The sequence below is a fragment of the Balaenoptera physalus genome (assembly GCF_965194825.1).
Source record: "Balaenoptera physalus genome assembly, chromosome: 5".
Taxonomy (NCBI): Eukaryota; Metazoa; Chordata; class Mammalia; order Artiodactyla; family Balaenopteridae; genus Balaenoptera; species Balaenoptera physalus.
The window spans coordinates 37573331-37590710 of NC_138884.1; the positions used below are offsets into that span (position 1 = coordinate 37573331).

The 17380-nt window shown below is 44.2% G+C and overlaps 1 long non-coding RNA gene across 1 annotated transcript in view; it reads right to left on the reverse strand.

The window, feature by feature from the left end:
* The window catches only part of LOC309661648, a 37772-nt gene extending 29634 nt beyond the window's left edge, over window positions 1–8138 (reverse strand). Inside the window, exon 1 of the long non-coding RNA XR_014264136.1 lies at window positions 40–8138. This is a non-coding gene — a long non-coding RNA (uncharacterized lncRNA). The remainder of the gene's footprint in view (window positions 1–39) is intronic.
* Between the last annotated feature and the right edge of the window lie 9242 nt (window positions 8139–17380).

Here is a 17380-nt window from a genome sequence, read left to right on the forward strand (position 1 = left end):
AGCAATTTTTGGTTTAGGGCAAAATTGAGCAGGAAGTACAGAGCCTGAATATATCCAATGGTGTAGAGGAGCAGTAAGCTCTCAGCTTCTACATCAGACTTCCTCTGACTACATTCACTCATTCCATTAACAAATATCAGGTATCTTTTACTTCCCAGGGGCTGTGAGAGGAGATACATGGATAAACCAGGCCCACAGGAAGCTTCTTGGCATGTTCCCTGGTATGTTTTACATCTGTTCCATCTTCCTGGACCCAGAACAGTGACTGGCTTTGCTGAGTCTGCAAAGTGGAAAAACCATTCCTTCCCAATCCAGGAGCAAACCCCACCTTCTCTACCAGCTCTAAAACTTCAAGAGCACTTCCCAGAACTCCTTAATGTGGATTAGAGACCCCTAAGTGTTTGGGGGAGCCCTGATGGGACATCAGAGATAAAAGAAAGGAAGGAGAGATGGAAGGGAAGGAAGAATAATCACCATTTTGCATAATTCTGCCCAGCATCTGTTCAGAAGACAAAATAGGACTGAATTTGCAGCCATAGGCCCCTGTCTTCAACCACCACAGACTAATTCGTGTCTATTGGCACTGACTTTTATTTTTGTACATTCCTCCTTATTATGCTTTTTCTCTTTGACTTTAAAAATAGTCTCTTCTCTTAGGAGAGAAAAATATGTCCTTAATTCTTACAAATCAAATTTGACACATAGCTATCCAAAGTTTGTATTTTATTCAAATAAGAGATATCAATAAGTTCTAGGTCAATAAAAAGGGAAGATATGATTTATTAAAATCAAATATTTTTAGACTACGAAGGATTTCCCTAGATGGTATCATGGGCTGGCATTCCATAGGCCTATGGCAAATTAAATAAGGGTTCAAGCCAGTCCCAAGTGAAACAGTATTTAAAAGGGTTCATTTTTAGAAGGAAGAAGAAGAAGGAGTGGGGAGGAAGAGAAGGAGGAGGAGAAGAAAAAGGAGAAGCAGCAACAATTGCCAAGAGACAGTTGTTCAATCCAATAAAGTAATGATCTGTGTGAACTCTAATTATTGCATCTGCAAAACAGTACATGTATAATTTGTGGACATTCCCCACCCCAAAAATAAAAAAAGACTCATTTCATGAAAACCTTTTGTGTTTTCTTTAGAAGATTTGGACAAAAACAATACATCTTTAACTCTGAAAGCAGAATAATGGATCCTTGAAAGATTTATCTGGAATCCAGTGCAGTTATCTTTCTATATTGATTATCTTTGCTATTCATTATCATACTCAGCCCATCATTTATACGCAGATGACACTATCATTTATGGTAGTAGATTATGCTGGGAGAAAGCTTAATATTATCTTCAAGCTGAGTTAAATGAACTTTAAGATCATCTGGCACAATCTAAATTACTCTTAAATATTAATGAAACAAAAATCATGTTATTTGGCTCAAAACAAAAAGTTGGGAGAACTGAAAAACTGATATGTAGCATGATCTTGGAAAGAGTAGACAGGTGTTAAAGAAAGATTCAAGATTTGGGGATGCATTCTGCCTTCACCTGTGACTGATAATATAACTGATCAGCAGGAAAGGATAGAAACATCCCAACTCCTCATTCTCGTATGTATCATTCTTTTATTTTTTTTTAAAAAAAGATTGTTTTCCATCTCTCCAATGTTGCAATTATGTGCCTTGGGTTTGGTTGGTTTTATTTATCTGAATGCAGCTCAACATTTGTTAGCCAAGTTAAAGATGCTTTATCTTCTCTATCTGGACAGATTTGCCTTGAATTATACATCTCATAAACATTACCATCTGTCGTCTTTTAAACAATTGGCTAAAAATTAGAAGACTCTCAACATTTTGTTGGCATAATAGCTTCCCTCACACTCTATTCCCCCAAATCAGACCACTTATTTCTTCTTTCTCAGTCATCCACATTTTCTCAGTAAAATTTAGTGAATGGAGAGAAAAAGCGATAGCCGAGAGAAGCAATCCTCTGACAGCCCTTAGTATTCCAGCTCTGTGTGTGCATGCGTGGATGTGTGCCCATGCATGCACGTCAAGAGGAAAATGTCTTAAATTATGTAGATGACCTTTCTGGACCCCTTTTACTCTCAAATGTCTCACTAATGGATGGGAAATCCCTCAGCTGCCAACCCAAGGTATGATGGGGCTCATGAGATGCCACAGTTGAAGCAGAATATGGCCACATCCTTGGCTGGTTTCCCTGGAGAGGATGTAGATGAGCCCCAGGCCTGGCTGGTAGAGACAGCTCAGCACCTGACCAGTGATGGGATAGAGCCATCTTCAGGGTAGGAGCTGGGGGTGCTCAAGATGAAAATGATGAGAGTTGGGGCAGACCTCCATCTTTGCTATTATTATTGCTAATGGTTTTCCTTTACTACAACCTGCCTGACTGTTGAAAACTTCATCCAGTCATTGAGATACATCTCTACTGCCTCATCACACCCACTAGCAGCTATGGCTGCCTTTGGTGGGCAGAGATTTCATTTACCGGGGGTCTCCTGAAGGGGTGTGTTTGTGTGTCTCATGCTTATTCTGTACATTGCCTCTCATTTGCCAAATTTCCTCCATCTCTGATCTTCCAAGAGAAGGAAGTTGAATCAAAGAAGGATTGAGTGTGCAGGGAGGTAGATAAATGGATGGATAGATGGTGACCACATGGAGCAAGAAATTAGGGATGTGTTTTGCTACTGGTTCAAGAGACCCCCTCTCTATCTCCTTAGAGAAAAAAGAAATGAAAGAGGAGAAGAAGAATAGCTTGAGAAAGCCACAGGATGATGCCATCATTTCTCTGAAGAAATTTACATGTAGAGAAATGTGGACCACCCCCTCACCTACTGGCAGAGCTTAGCTCGTCCATGCTTGTGTCAAGTGACTATTTTTAATCTCATTTTTCAAGGCTCAGTTCAAAAGTTATCTTTTCTAAATCTCCTGGGAAGACTTTACCACTCCCTCCTTTGTATTCCCAGACCACTTTATTCATAGGTCATTTAGACCCTTTATTGTTTGTGTGTGTTAGAACTGCATACATGTTAGAATCTATGCTGGGCCAGCCCTTGCGATTTTCTACCCAACCCGTGTTCAGTGTCAGCAGCCCAGCCATGTGACTCCAAAGTGAACCCTGCTGCCTCCATCCAGTGATGGCCATTCAGTCATGTATCCATCTTAGAACCAACATGTGATAAATCTCATCAATGACACCAGAGGGGAAATGCTGGGGCAGTGGCAGCAGGGGCTTCTAAGAAGTGTTTATTCTTAGCAAGAGAAACACAGGAAGAAAACTCTCACACTGATGCTGTTGTGGGCAGAGATGTGGCAACTGTCTTGTGGCCATGAGGGAACAAATTGAGGACAAAGCCAACATGCTAAAGAAGGCAGAAAGGAAAGATGGAAGAAACCTGAATCCTTGATGCTGTTTGTATTGAATCAATCCAAGGACCACCCCATCTCTAGACTTCCTGTCCATTCTGATCTGTGTCTTCTGTGATTCACAGCCAAAGCATCCTAATCAATTTCTCCTCTAAACCTGCTCTGTCCGATACAGTAGCCACTCATGTGTGGCTACTTAAATTTAAATTTGAATTAAATAAAATTTAAAATTCAGTGCCTCCATTGCATTAGCCATATATCAAGTGCTCAATAGCCCACATGTGGCGAGTGGCTACCATATTGGATAGTGCAGAGTTAGAGAACATTTCCAGCACCTCAGGAAGGTGCACTGGACAGCACTGCTCTGAACTGCAAACTCCCTGAAGGCAGAAACCGGACTGTATATGTCTCCATTCCTAGTTCCTGGTGGATAATCATGCAAAATAAATAAAATTGCCGAATAAAAGAATGAATGGTCTAAGTATCATCTTTTCTGAAGGGACTGGCGCTACTGAGTTCTGACTAATGTTTGCCCCGGTGATTCTTGAGTTCACACAGGTGGCAACGTCTGTGGTCCGGTCAGCATCCCCACCCACTCCTCCCCCAAACAGCAGCTCCCTTCAAGCTGCTTCCTTTTCTCCTTCTGCTCCAGGAATCCGACTTTCTCCAGATTCACTCAAACTTCCTAAGCCCTCACCACCTTCCTCCTCTGAAAGATGCAGCTGCAAATAAAACAGTCATCGGACCCAGGCTTGCTCCACGCTTAAGGGTAGTGTAGACACTAGAAGTGTGCCCATGTAGACAGAAGCTGCCCACACACTGGCCAGAAAGGATGATGTTCCAGCCAAGCCTGTTAAGAGGCAGAGGCTCCACAGGGGTGGCGCTCCCCACCCCACCCCAGCCTGGTTGGTATTCATTCTGTTGCCAGATGCTTCCTCACCAAAGCCCAAGGCGTTCTCCTGCCTCTTGGGCAAGAGTGCTCTTGGAATAAAGCCCGGGTGAAGGTCAAGTTCACAGGTAACACGGAAACATCTGCAGAAGGGTCCTGCTGCTCCTTTAGAATCCCACAGTGGCCCTTGGCACAGTGGCCTGGATGAATGCCGCCCTCTCCTTCAGACTCTCCTTCAGGGAAGGGGCTCTGCCCTTCTCCCCTGGAGAAGTCCACCTTCTCTTGTTCAAATGGTGCTGGGAAGAGTCTCACCTGAGCCTGATCTGCCACAAATTAGAGTTTCTCCTGCCCTGTACACTCCCACGACCTCTCACCCCAGTGAGGTGTTACAATTCTGTACCCAATTTCAGTGTGTGTGTTTTTAACACACTGAGCAATACTCTGGGCACCAGTTAGATGTCCTGCAATTCAACTCAATTCTGACACTGTCTCCCCGGAGATGGCACCAGATCCCACAGGTTAAGTGCTCAGTCCTACAACACTGCCCCCTCTCCCACTTCAGATAACAATCACGAGTCCAGGTTGTCCCCTGGGCTTCTGACCAGTCAGCTACAGGTCAGGGGTTCCCATGCTTGGGTTCGATTAATTTGCTAGAGCAGCTCACAGAACTCAGATAAACATTTTACTCCTGATCACCGGTTTATTATGAAAGGATGTAACTCAGGAACAGACAGATGGAAGAGGTGTTTAGGGTAAGGTGTGGGAAAAGGGTGAGGAGCATTCCTGCCTTCTAGGCTCACCACTCTCCCTGAATCTGCACGTGTTCATCAACCCAGAAGCTCTCAGAACCTTATCCTTCTGGGTTTTTATGGAGATTTCATTACATAGGCATGATTGATTAAATCATTGGCCATTGGCAATTGATTCAACCTCCAGCCCCTCTTCCCTTCCCAGTCTTTGGGGAGGGACTAAAAGGTCCAACCATCTAATTACATGGTTGGGTCCCCTGGCACCCAGCCCCCATCCTCACGTTACCTGGGTGCTTTCCAAAGGTCGCCTTATTAACATAACAAAAGACATCTTAATTATTCTCCCTACTTAGGAAATTCCAGTGGTTTTAGGAACTCTGTGCCAGCAATGGGAACGAAGACCAAATACATACATCTTATTATAAATCACAATATCACAGGTGCAGAAGCACTTTAAATGTAATGAAGCTTTTGCTCTCATAATTGCTTAAAAGTCTTGGGTCACAGAGTCGCCCATCAGAAGAGGCTGCAAAATGAAGCCCTTTGAGTTTGTCCCAGCTCCTCACCACACCTTCCTCAGCACAACTGCTTTTTTCAAATTCTAACCCTCAACTCTCCCAGCCCTTATTTAAACACTCACCTCACAAGCACACACAAATGGCTCTATACGGGCCAAGCATCACTCAGTAGACCATGTTTTAGATTTAGAAGGGACCAGTTTAAGACCAGTTTAAGCCACTTGGAGAAGGATGCTGGGATACTATGAGAATCTGAGGCGTACCGAGAGACTTATGATCTGCCCTTCTTTCTGGAGTGCTAAGGAGGTCTCCCTCCCAAGCTGGGTCAGTCAGATAGGAACAGGGTGGGGGAGGGTGTCATATGTGTACCTCAGGGGCCTATTGACCCATAAGTTTCAAGAGGCATTCTATTAAGCAATGTTCACATGCTTGGCTTCAATCAGTGCCTTTGTGGTGAACCGACTTCATGGGCTTGGGCTTATGAGTATGAAATTTGAACTACAATGGGTCACATGTGAAGGAGAAAGATTTAAATTCAGTCAAGTAGGGGTGAAATGTCCTTCATGCAAAGACAGCACAAAGAGAACTGAGGTTGGGTCCCATTTTCACTTCCGGCATTGTGCTCTTCAGAATATGACCAACAAGGTGGCCGGAGGGGGCATGGAAGTCTAATGGGTTCAACTCATGGTGAGTCCATCCACAGCCTCCCCAAGGCACAAGGAGGTGGTCACGGGTTCTAGCTTTGGAGTCAGGAAGGCTGGGGTTCAACCAGCCCCCTTGACTTCTTAGCTAAGGCCATGTTTCTTAGTTCTCTAGTCTGTTTCCTCACTTCTTAAAGTTTAGATTATAATAATAGAATCTTGCCCTAAAAGTTGCCGTGAAGATTGGAAGAATAGTGCATGTAGAGTGTTTAGCATAATTCCTGGCACCATCCGAAGTGTTCAATAAATTAAAAGTGTGGTTCTCTCAAAATATAAGTCAGATGACATCATTTGTCTGTTCAAAAGCTGGCCATGGCTCCCCATCTCACTCAGAGTAAATGCCAAAGTTCTTATAAAGCCTACCACCCCCATGACCTGGGACTCTCCATGACCCGGGACCCCTGCCCATCCCTTTCTGATTAATCTCCCCTCAGGCATTCTGCTGCAGCCATTGGCTTCCTTGTTATCCTTGAATGCCTCAGGGCCTTTGCACTGGCCCCTCTAGAACCATCTGCCTAGAGCACCTGCCCCAATATCTGCATGAATTCTCCCCCTCACTTCCCTTAAGTCTTTGCTCAAATGTCACCTTCTCATTAAGGCCTTTACTGAACGCTCTTACTAAGAGCCTAGCTTGCAGGCTCCCCAGCGTGCCTCAATGCCCTTTCCTGCCCTCCTAATTCTCATTAGCACCTACCATCTTCCATCTGCTAATTAATTTGCTAATTTATTATGTTTAGGACCAGTCTCCCCCTCCCAGTAGAATAGAAGCCCCATGAGGATGGAGATTTTCCTCTGTTTAATCTACTGATATATCCCTAGGGCCTAGAAGTCATGGAACACAGCACATTGTTGGTGTTCAATAAATATTTATTCAGTGGAAGAAATATTTGTTATAGTTATGAATAGGGTCACATAACCTCAAAGAGCCTGTTGTTTTGCCTTTGCACAGTCCTTCCACCTTTTCTTCCTTTTCTAACTTATTTTAATTTTAATTTTTTTTTTTTTTTTTTTGCTGGAGTGATGATGCTTGTTTACTATACAAAGGACTTAGCAAATAGCTTCTAATAACATGGTTTCTGCACAGCATCCCTTCTAGACCTTCGAGAGTTTAAGGCTCTGTTCAGCAGTGTCCTGGGAGCCTGGATCGGAGCCTGGGGACAATTTTCTACAGCAGGGTCTTCCAGAGTGTCAAGGTTACAGGCCAGAGTTAGACAAGCCAGGGTTGGGTTGTCTTGTCCAAGAGAATCAGAGAGAAGGCCTACAAAGAGGCAAAACTAAAGGATCAGAGACAAACGGGAGCTGGTGGGCAGGAAACAGTTTTGGAAGCAGATGAAACCCAGAGGATCCTGTGCTTTGGGGCCACAGGAAGGGGTGTGGCCCTAAGTCAGGGTGCAGACTGAATGGAATAGTTACATTCTAATGCAATATCTGAGTGCAGCGTTCATTTGCCTTGGCCCCATCCAAAGGGGGAGAAGTGACTGACAAATGGGCCCCATAATGAGGCTGTTTTTTTAATCGGTAATGTAGCTGGGGGTGGAGGAGAAGGCTAGAGGCACTTGTGGGAGGGGGGCTTCACCGTCATCCATAAACAGCTGATCTCTCATGGACTGAAAGGACCAGATGGAGCATGGCCAAGGTGGCTGCAGCCCAGAGCTTTGAAGTCAGCCGTTCTGAGGTTTTCTCCTTCTTTCTTTCCCTTCTTTCTTTTTCTTTTTCCTTCCTTTTTTTTTTTCCTTCCTACTTTGCTTTCTTTTCTTTTTTTTTTTTTTTGGTTTCACTTTTTTGTTTCTGGTTCACGTGTATATGCATGTTAGTGGGTTTTTTGTGTGTTTTTTTTTTTCTTGGTGCATTTTCCTTTTGATTTCCCTTATTTTTGAAGTCAATTTCCCTTTGAGAATCCCAGTTTCCCTTTGAGAATCCCAGTTTGTCTGGCTTGAGTGAAAGCACCCAAGGCAAAAGAATTGTGGCTTTGGGCTTCCCTGGTGGTGCAGTGGTTGAGAATCTGCCTGCCAATGCAGGGGACACGGGTTCGAGCCCTGGTCTGGGAAGATCCCACATGCCGCGGAGCAACTAGGCCCATGAGCCACAACTACTGAGCCTGCGCGTCTGGAGCCTGTGCTCCGCAACAAGAGAGGCCGCGATAGTGAGAGACCCACGCACCACGATGAAGAGTGGACCCCGCTTGCCGCAACTAGAGAAAGCCCTCGCACAGAAACGAAGACCCAACACAGCCAAAAATTAATTAATTAATTAATTAATTTAAAAAAAAAAAAGAATTGTGGCTTTGTCAGTGTTGGACCCTAAAGAGTGGTCCTCTGGGGCTAGGGGTGGTGATGTCAGGGCCTCCCTCAGGGAATCAGCCTCCAAGTGTGGGAAAGAGCAGGCTCACTCACACAACAGCTTTCTGTCACCAGCAGATCCTTCTTCAGGGCCTCCACATGTCCAAACCTCAGAGGGCTTCTGTGTCCTCCAAAAGTACAGCCAATTCCCTAGGACCAAGCTATATTTTTAAATATAAGGGTTTATTATTATTATTATTCAGGTATGGCAAGACCAACGTATCAGGAAAGAACTGCCATTGAAAAGAGAATTTGTTACACTCACAGATCCCAAGAGGAGGGGGCCACGTGGAGAAGCACCAGGGTCACTAGGCAGAGGGAGGGAGGGAATCTGGGGCTGGAGCTTTTAATGTGGTTTCCATGGGAAAGAATGGGTGAGGCAAGTAATCAAGCTTAAGATTGACTGTTTGAATAATTTCAGCAGGCTCTAGGGTACAGGGGTGTCCCTAGTTGCCTGGGATATGGCTCTGGGGTATTAGGAATGTGGATAGTATCCTGGAGTATGAGAGTCTGATCTAGGATGTGGTTGGGCTGTGAGCTCTGGATTGGTTGGTTTACGAGGCATGTTTGCAAGACAGGTGAGTTGTTTGCTATCTCTAGGAATTAGCTAGCCCTGGGAGAGGCAGTCTCTCTGGGTTATCAAGGCCCCAAATGTCAAAGCATTAAAAATACAGAATAAAAAGTTCTGATTAATAAGTCCTGGGGGCAGCTTAGTTCAAGGAGAAAAAGCACTGGCCTGGGAGTCAGCAGCCACTAACATGTCGTTCACCCCTCTTCTTTCTCCTGAATTACGAAGCAAGTATGGATGAGCACGAGGACCCCTTGCATCACAAATATTCTATTATCTTCAACCAAACCATATCAGTGACCATCCAAACTGACCTGAGAAAGAAGGGGATGAGGAAGGGGAGACCAGGCAGAAAGCCAGAGAAGCCCACCTTTGCCCATACTGGGTGGGCTGGAGGACACAACAGATGGACAGAAAAGTCAGAATTTTGGTAATTGAGGAAACACAATAAGGAATAAATTGGAAGGTTGGTGAGGTGAGGTGGTTCAGGAGCCAGGTCTCCCCCATCCATCCCTTCCAATCACCACTTTCATGCAACCTGCCAGGCCAAGCCCAGGCAGATGGTCAGGATGAGATGGAAAGGAAGAGAGGGTCTTTGGGCAGCAAAAACCCAGAGTGCTTGGAAAGTAATTGGGCTAATTCTCCCTAAAGTGATCATGACTTGATATATATTTCCTTCCAGAAGTACTTCTTTATTTTTTACTGAAGTATAGTTGATTTACAATGTTGTGTTAATTTCTGCTGTACAGAAAAGTGATTCACTTATACATATATATATTCCTTTTCATACTCTTTTCCATTATGGTTTATCACAGGATATTGAATATAGCTCCCTATGCTATACAGTAGGACCTTGTTGTTTATCCATCCTATATATAATAGTTTGCATCTGCTAATCCCAAACTCCTAATCCATCCCCCTCCCACCCTCCCTCCCCCTTGGCAACCACAAGTCTGTTCTCTATGTCTGTAAGTCTCTGTTTCATAGATAGGTTCATTTGTGTCATATTTTAGATTCCACATATAATTGATACCATATGGTATTTTTATTTAGAAAGAAGACACCTAGAAAGAGAAAGAGATACAGAGACAGAGACAGAGATCACAAGAAAAAGTCAATCCCTAATCCAGCAATACGTTCCAGTCCCAAGCACTATGCCTCAAAAAAATGAGTTGATGATTACATAATATTGGGAAACTGCTTCACACTTTCTTTCTTGAAGGTTCACAGTTAACGTCAACACCTTAACAGCTCAGAGAAGATTTGGGGTGAAGGGAACCTGTCTAACCATGGTTAGCCCAATGTTTCCCAAATGATTTCATCATGAAACTCTTTCCCCCTCTCCAAGTAAAAACTGGTACCATCCCAAGCTCTATAACTTGGGCTAAAGCAATGTATCTTTAATGGCGAGATGTTAGCTATCTTCAAATAAACAAGGCAGATCATCTCCATCTGGGTACCTGCCCAGGTACATACACACATTAACTGGCCCAAGCAGAGCTACTGCACAGAGCCAGAATCCAGGAGAGCGTGGTCAGGGATGAGAGCATCAAATCTAGGGCAAAACGGCAGGTAACATGAGGGAGGTGCCAACTGTTCAGGCCGAGGATAAAACTTGAAGTCCAAGGACAGCAGCTGGGTATGGGAGACAGGCACAGGCCATAGGACCAAGAGCAGGAGATAAATTTGGACTGTTTGCTCACAGTCTGCAGTGAATTTTATTGTGCCGGTCCCATGGGTGGCATCCCTGGACTTGGGGTGTCTTAAAAACACCACATGGCCTTGGAGACAGGTGCCTCCCAAGGGGAACCATAAAGCCAGCCCACGTGTAATCACATATTTGGTTAGATGCCCACAGTTGCCAAGAGTAGTAAGAAGGTACTCAGTAATGATTGCTCCAGCATCACTATTCATAAACATGGTACGATGGCACTAATTCTAACCATATAGAAAATTGAGCTCCCAGATACCAGGGGAGCTGACTTTGCCACATGGGCAGAGCCACACTGTTTATTAGAGTGGGAGACAATCCGTCAGGATGAAATGACCCTGTGTGGACCCATTCTCACCACCAGCTTTGCAAGGGAGGATGAAGTCTCTAACTGGCCAGTCAAGATCAAGTGTATGCAATGCAAAATTGGGTTATCACAGACCTGTCCGAATGAGGAAATGAGTCAGCATGTGTGTGCAGAGTCACCACGGTCACCGGGAGAGTGGGTGAAGGAGTTTCACAAATTCTCCGATCATAGAGACCAACACTTATTGAATGCTCACCCTGTGACCAGCACTGAGCTAAGCACTTTACCCGGATTATCTCATTTAATCCTCACGGCAGCTCCATGAAGCTCAAGAAGGTTAAGAAGCTTGCCCCAGGTCAGGGGAGCTTTCAGGGCTGGAACCTGCCTTTAGTTCTGGCAGTCAAACATGTTCAAACACTGTGTTCTTTCTGTCCCCCCATTGGGCCCTCTGACACTTCCTCATCTCACGGCGTTTGCCAAGTCCCCCTTCCTTCCCCACACAGCATCCTCTCCCCAAAACCCCGGCTCATCTGTTTTTGCTGACAGTTATGCCCTTAAACCAGAACTCCCCAATGGATCTAACACCCAATGGGCTATAAATATGCTGAGATTTGATCCCCCACCCAGACAGACAGAAGGGTGGGACCTAGGGTAGCCAGACACCTTGGGCTACCAGACCTGGGAGCCCTGGATGTCTCCAGATTCCAAAGCCACCCTCCGTACTCTGCCCCATGACGCTGGTGCTGGGGAGCTGCAAATATGTGTCTCCTTTTACAGGTGACTGCCTGGAAGGTTCTAACCCCAAGGGGCATGAGAGGGAGACCCGAAGGCAGGGGGAGGAAGAGGACTTGCTCCTGCCTGTTTGCTGGCTGTTTGGCCAGTGATGACCTAGCATTGGCTTCTGACCTCCACCCTGGCAGTGGGAGCCAGCTTCTGCTTGCCCACCCGCCCAGACCGCGTCTTCCTGCCCACTCAGAAGGACCAGTGGCAGCAGCCAGGCACGGCCCCTCCAGGAAGCAGATTCCCAGCACCCTGGCATCCCTCCTCCGAGCTCCTCGGCTGCCAGCACCTGCTGATCTGCAGCCCCCTCCTCTGAAGACTGGTCCCAACGCTCGGGGACTCTCTTCCAAGCGCCAGGTCTGATCATCGCAGCATCTCTCCTCCTTTCCCCAGCCTGGAGGTAGCAGCAACAATTCCCCCATGTGGGTTCCCTTCTCAGTCCTAATGCCTGTTTAAGCAATTCCCTATATTGTAACAGAATAACTCTCTCTGTTACAGTAACTAGAGCAGTTTCTGATTTCCTGAACTGGACCCTGATTTACATACCTGGTTATCCCAGGGTGCCCTACAAGCATCATTCTCTCTATGTGTCCTGACAGTGAAAAGGTGTTGAAAGCACTACCCAACCCTCCACCCCCTGACCCATACGGGCCCAGGGAAAAGTGGCCAGTGGACAGCACAGAGTTCATCCACTCATAGACACACCCAAGAAAATAATTCCAAAATCAGAGTCGAAAGGGGTGCTCGTGAGCATTGAACTGTTCTAGACACATGGGTGAGTCCTCCTAGGACTGGACGTACAGACTAACCATGACTGTCATTAACTCTGAGTCCACAGGCTTTCTTGAGTGCCAGGGGGTGTCTTCCCTTTCCTGCTCTAAAATCAAGCTATTATGACACAGGAAGGTTTAGGTTCAGACTTCTTTAAATGTGAAAAGCAAAATGTCTCGGTTTGCAGCCCCATATCCAGTTTATCTTTTTCTATTAATCAATCACCCAGCATTTATCAAGCACAGTAGGTACCGGCCCCAGGCCCCAGGAAGACATGCACTTGCAGATGCAAGCAGAAGGTAGCCTCTCAATATACATTTATTTCCCTTCACAGCCCCACTAGCTTTCAATGAGGACTCAGTAGACACTTCTCATAATTTCCCATTGTTGTTGGGATATTTTTATCCTTCCTGTATGAATCGAAGTGTGACGTACTGTCCCACTGTTCAAATCCTGACTCTGGAAAAGCCATTATTACTTATTTGATATCTTCCAAAAAGATTTTATGACTTGTTCCCCCACTTCAAAATCAAATTTAAATGGTCTCATCACGAAATACCTTATGCTGGATGGACAGGTGTATGACATCAGTGCATGGAGAATTTACAAAACCAGCAACTTGCAAAGCCAGGTCATTATACTCTCGTGACCTGGACTCCTCTTACAAGGGAGGTGCTGACATGCTCTCCACTCCAGGCTTGGGCCAGAATTGGCTGGTTCTGTTCTGGAAACCTAGAGATCAGCATTCCAGATGGCCAGATTAGAAATTAATCATTTAGGACAAAATGCATCCTAATAATGGCAACCTTATAATAGTAATAATAACAATAATAATGCTTAGTAATTCTTCAGTATAACTCAAAGTTCTGTACTCATATTAACCCATTGTTATGGGCTGAATTGTGTCACCCTAAAATTCAGGTGTTGAAGCCATAACACCCAGTACCTCTGAATGTAACTATATTTGGAGCAGGGTCTTTAAAGAACTAATTAAGTTAATACAGGGTCATTAGAGTGTGCCCTAATCCAATCTGACTGATGTCATTATAAGAAGTGGAGATTGGGACACAGAGAGAGAGACCTCATGGGAACACAGTGGGAGAAAGGCCATCTGCAAGCCAAGGAGAGAGGTTCTAGAAAAAAACAACCATACCTATGCCTTGATCTTTGTCCTCTTGCCTCCAGAACTATGAGAAAGTAAATTTCTGTTCTTTAAGCCGCTCAATGTGTGGTCCTTTGTTATGGCAGCCCTAGCAGACTAACATACCCATGAACTTTCAAAAACATAAAAAACTCCCTATGGAGAAAACCATAATTCAAAAAGATACATGCACCCCCAATGTTCATTGCAGCACTATTTACAATAGCCAGGACATGGAAGCAACCTAAATGTCCATCAACAGATGAATGGATAAAGAAGATGTGGTACATACAATGGAATATTACTCAGCCATAAAAAAGAAAAAATAATGGCATTTGCAGCAACATGGATGGACCTAGAGATTGTCATACTGAGTGAAGTAAGTCAGACAAAGATAAATATCATATGATATGCTTATATGTGGAATCTAAAGAAACGGTACAAATGAACTTATTTACAAAACAGAAATAGAGTCACAGATGTAGAAAATAAACTTATGGTTACCAGGGGGGCAAGAGGGGGAAGGAATAAATTGGGAGATTGGGATTGACATATACACACTACTATATATAAAATAGATAACTAATAAGGATCTACTGTATAGCACAGGAAACTCTACTCAGTACTCTGTAATAGCCTATATGGGAAAAGAATCTTAAAAAGAGTGGATATATGTCTATATATAACTGATTCACTTTGCTGTACAGCAGAAACTAATACAACATTGTACTCCAATAAAAATTAAAAAAAAAAAAAAATACTCCCTAACACAAAGGAAGGAAGCTGCAAATATTTTCCCTATTTTTCAGTTGGTAAAAGTGAGGCAGGAAAAGACTGGTGGACTTTGCCTGGGTCTCTCAACTCACCTGTGGACAGATGGGATCTGGCCCAACTCTGTCTCTTGTCTGCTGGCCATGGCTCTGTTCTTCAGCCAGAGTGACTGGGGAAACAAGCATTAAGCAGATATTTTCAAAAAGCAATCAACTCCAGATTGCCCATTATTAATGTGGAATATAGCCTACATAGAAAATGAAAATACACATATATTTCAAAACCCAATATTAGCCATTAATGTCAACCCATACAAACATTCCAGATTTCATCAACCCCTGCTGTTTTCCTTTGAGGAAAATCCTAGCAGTGTTATGGATTCATCTATTACTTTAACTATTCATAAAATATCCTGGGCTTGGAAAAGCCCAAAATTCTCTTTGATAGAAACATTCTAAATTTTATCCGTATTCTTCTGGGAGAAATGGAACTTCTAGATCCTTGGCTTGTTTTTAAACTGCAAATGTTAAATTAACATTTTGTAAGATGGATCTGATGTGCAAAGTGGCTGGTGTAGTTTTTCCTAATCTTCTGTTTTAAAGAGAAGAAGACATATTTTCCTAGGTCAACCAACTGGGACCCAGTAAAACGTTTCCTTAAAATCATAGCGCAAGGGATCTTATAGATTATCTAGTCTAATAGTTTGCTTTTATCTTTTTTTAAAAAAGCAGCAGACCTCTTTTTTCAAAAACAACTTTTTAGTGGAAGTGTGATGTATAAAAAGATGAAAGCTGAGCTTCTCTGGTGGAAGAGAAGCTCTTGAACCTTGACCACTCAGGCTCCTTCTCGCCCCTTGATTTTCCTTGACTCTGAGGAAAATAGTATGAAAACCACAGACCTATTCCAATCCTTTCATTTTACAGATTTGGAAACTGAGGTCCTGATGGAAAATATGGCTGTCCCAAGATTGAGCATCTGATGACAACACAGCCAGACTGGGAACCCACATCTCCTGATTCCTGGTCCATGATTTTTGCTTGTATCACATTGTATTGGTAATACAGTTGCAGGAAGAGGGACCCCTTCCAGGGCCTGAGAGTGGGCTCTAACACTTGTAAATGAATTGCCCGAGGAAATACACGTACTGACAAAGTAAAAAGACTTTATTGGGAAGGGGCACCTGGGCGGAGAGCAGTAGGGTAAGGGAACCCAGGAGAACCTCTCTGCCACGTGGCTCACAGTCTCAGGTTTTATGGTGATGGGGTTAGTTTTCAGGTTGTCTCTGGCCAGTCATCTTACTTGGCCCATGTTTGGTCTGACTCAGGGTCCTTCCTGGTCATGCACTCATCTCTCAGCGAGAAAGATTCTGGGAGGTTGGTAGCACAATATTATGGGCTGGCATCTCTTCCTTTTGGCCCCTCCTGAATTCTCCCAGCTAGTTTTCGGCAGCAGAACCATGTTCCTTATCGGGACGTCCTGGTTGTGAGACAACTCATGCAAGAGGTTATCATCCCGCCTGGCCGAGGGTTCAGTCAATTGTTCCGTAACAATGCTGAATTTGTTTGTCAGGCTGGGTCCCAGGACAGCTTCAATGCTTCAACCAGATGCAGCTCTCACTGCCAAGAACACACACGTGTGGTGAGACACGTATGTCAGCATCAGTTACATTAAGCAAGTCTCTTAAGTGCCCAAAATCTGTAGGTAGATTTCCAGACATAGGGTCCCAAACCCTTAGGTTAGGGTTCTTTGCTTGATGAAATATTCCTATACTCTAATTCAGTGGTTCTTCAACTTTAGTGTGCCTTTAGAATAACCTGGGGGTGGGGGGAGGGTGTTAAAAAATACACATGCCAGAAATTCTGACTCAGTAGTTTCAGGGTAGGACCTCAGAATCTGTATTTAACAACAGTCCCAGGTGGCGCTGATGAAGCCGTCCACGGACCGTGCTTTGAGATATGTGAGCTTGTCTTTGGTCTTTGTCTTTCAAGCCTTCACCGGATAACTAAAATTTGCTCAAATTGCAGGAACCACAAAATTGTCAACACATTTTCAACGTGACAAGAGCATTATCCTCCCTCCCCAGATTCAGAGCATCGAACCCCAGGAGGTGACTTGCTTCCACTGTGGCATCCTGGTGAATTCCACAGCAACTGGACATCAGCTCAGGTGGTCACGTTGGGAGAAGAAGCAGGAGCAGATGTAAGAAGCAAAGCTCTGTTTTCATGCAAACGGTTTCCACAGAAAATTAAACAAGCAATAAAGCCCTACAAAAAGGTATTGTGCATAACCGCAACAACCACAAAAAAGTCATCCCTTAAGGGATAGCTCATCTAAATTTGAAAGTAGCATTAACTCTCAAAGGTCCTGTGCTCAAATAGTATGGTGGTCAATCTAAGGGGCTGAGAAACCAAGCAAAGGTTAAGAATTCATGGTAGAGATCAGACCTTGCACTGAGAAATCCCTGTGTTGAGCTGTGCCCAAACCAGATGTTTTTACTGGTAATTATTATGATGATAATTCATTTAACTAGGAATAAAATAGGGCATGATTGTTTACTTCTGCCTGTTTCCCCAGACAAGCAGAGAAATGAGAAGAAAAGTCTCAGAGGTTTTACTCTTGGCTAAATGAAATAATTTTCTCAAATAACCAGGAACAAACATAGCAAGAAAGTAATTTGCCTTTACATTATACAATAGTTGTAAATAGACTTCTTACACTTCCTTGCATGGGAAAGTCAAGGTGGAGACAGCCTGC